Source organism: Mastomys coucha, unplaced genomic scaffold (assembly GCF_008632895.1).
Source record: "Mastomys coucha isolate ucsf_1 unplaced genomic scaffold, UCSF_Mcou_1 pScaffold6, whole genome shotgun sequence".
Classification (NCBI taxonomy): Eukaryota; Metazoa; Chordata; class Mammalia; order Rodentia; family Muridae; genus Mastomys; species Mastomys coucha.
Genome location: NW_022196912.1, coordinates 34,536,026 through 34,538,329, shown reverse-complemented (window position 1 = coordinate 34,538,329; position 2,304 = coordinate 34,536,026).

The following is a 2,304-nucleotide window of genomic DNA, read 5'->3' as shown; positions in this document are numbered from 1 at the left end:
TCTCTCTCTCTCTCTCTCTCTCTCTCTCTCTCTTTTCATTCAAAATATATTCTACTATTATCACAAGAATTGTTAATAAAAACTCAATCTCAATCCTTCCAATCTCAGGTGATCCCAGTATTTCCAGACAAATATAGCAGAATCCTTGACGGAGGTGTGTGTGATACATCCATCTTGGGAGAAAAAACTGACCAGATATATTCCAGTATATATTGATTAATTTCCTCCCCAACTAGAAAGTGCACAAGTCAAGATTCCAACTCAGGCAGTGGCTCCAGGGCCAGCATACTTCACTGTCTGTCTTTGTCCTTACCTTTGCGTTTGTGGCCAAGTTTGAAGCAAGAATAACCAGAGTGATTAGAAACCTAAGAGGGGCAGAGAGAATTTGTGCTTCACTAGTGCCTTCGAAGGGATTGCTTTTCATGTAAGATTTTAAATGACACACATTTGTTCTGAATGATTAACTTTGTGGAGCTGGGATAACACAGAGTTTTTTTTTGGAGTAATATAAACAAAAATGAGATGTTAATTAAATAGTTACTTTTAAGAGCTCAGTCATTTACTAGCTTGGAAAAAAAGCCCCACTCATTGCATTATTGTGTTGCCATTAATTCAAACATTTCTAAAGAGAAACATGGAGAGGAAATGCTTTATTGAGTGTTTAGGCTGGCTGGTTAATATCCTTTATGCTACATAATCTTCATCATAAGCTCATGAGTTATCTCTGTAGCTGAGAACAACAATGCTCGGGGATGTTCTGTAGCTTGCTCAAGTTCACAACACCAACAATGGAGACCTGAGGCCAGGGTCTTTCTGTTTAATCATATGCTCATTTGAGCAGAAAAAATGGACCAGATTTAAACTGGTGAGCATCTGTAGTATTGACCTTCATCCGCCATACCTTGCAGATGTGACACCAAGCCCATGCCCAGACATTGGACAAGAGACACCTGGAGTATGCTTAGAGAACTTCTCAAAGACTGGAAGCCTTTATTGCTTCATGTGTGAGCAAGCAGGACAATAATAGTTGAGGTGAATAGGAGACAGAGACGGCATAGGTCCCTCTGAGGAGATGATGTTCAAGCACATTAATAAGGTCATGATGCTGATCTTTAGAGGAGTGGCATTTGAACATAGTTGAGAGTCATGAATTAAACATGTATCTTCTATGTTCTGTCAGGGTTGGAACAGTCTGGAGAGCCTCCTGAGTCTGAGTCCACAGCATTAGTGGAAGAGAATCACTGTTAACTGAGGAGTTGAGTCTGAGTCCACAGCGTTAGTGCAAGAGAATCACTGTTAACTGAGGACTTGGAGATGTTGACAGGGAAGTTGGCTTGTGACATGGGGATGTGGAGAGGAAAGGACAGTAGTCATGAAATGAGCCTTAAGATATAGTGGGATATTTTTTTTTTAAAGCAAGACAATGACATGAATTCTGTTAAAAATAAAAAAAGCTTCTAAAGCAGGGTTAGACCTTTCTGTGATAATGGAGGATTTTCTTTTTTCTGTCTTTTTTTTTTTTTTTAAATATCCATTTTCTTTAATGTCATAGCCAATAGCTACATGTGATGATGGAATATTTAATTTGTGGATAGTGTAACTATGGCACTGCACTCATTGCTTTATTCAATTTATGTAAATTTAAGCTTGAATTGCAGCATGTGTCTAGTGATGACCATATTGGATGAAATTGCTTTTTTAAAAGAAATATGGGCTAAAAGATTCAGCTTAGTTAATAGAGTCCTGAGTTCTATCCCAAGAATTCATGAGCTGAATGTAGGGATATATGCTTATACTCTGAACACTTGGGCAATGGATATATACAGGGGATCAGAAGTTCAAGGTCTTCCTGGGCTGTACACAGAGCCCAAGGCCAGACACAACCAATCGATCAAATTATTTTAAAAAGCAGTAAATGTTCTAAATCCATTTTTATCAGGGGCTTGCCAACAGACTGTGAAGGTTAATCTATAAATGGAAGAAATGCTCAGATTCCCAGGAACCATCTGAGCTAAACGTTTATGATGGATAAGACAGCATAAGAGAATACCCCTAATTAATTTTAGTAAGTATCTGCAATTAATATTATAAAGAGGGGTTATTCAAAGCACTATTGGGTGGTGGTATCTACCAGGTCATTTGACCATTGTTGTCATTTGGGGATGGGCAGGAGGGAAGAGGTTCTAAAGATAGACAAAAATGAATGTTTTAATATAAGGAAATCCATCAATGTAATTCACCACATAAACTCAAGGACAAAAACCATATGATCATCTCACTAGATGCCAAGAAAGCATTTGACAA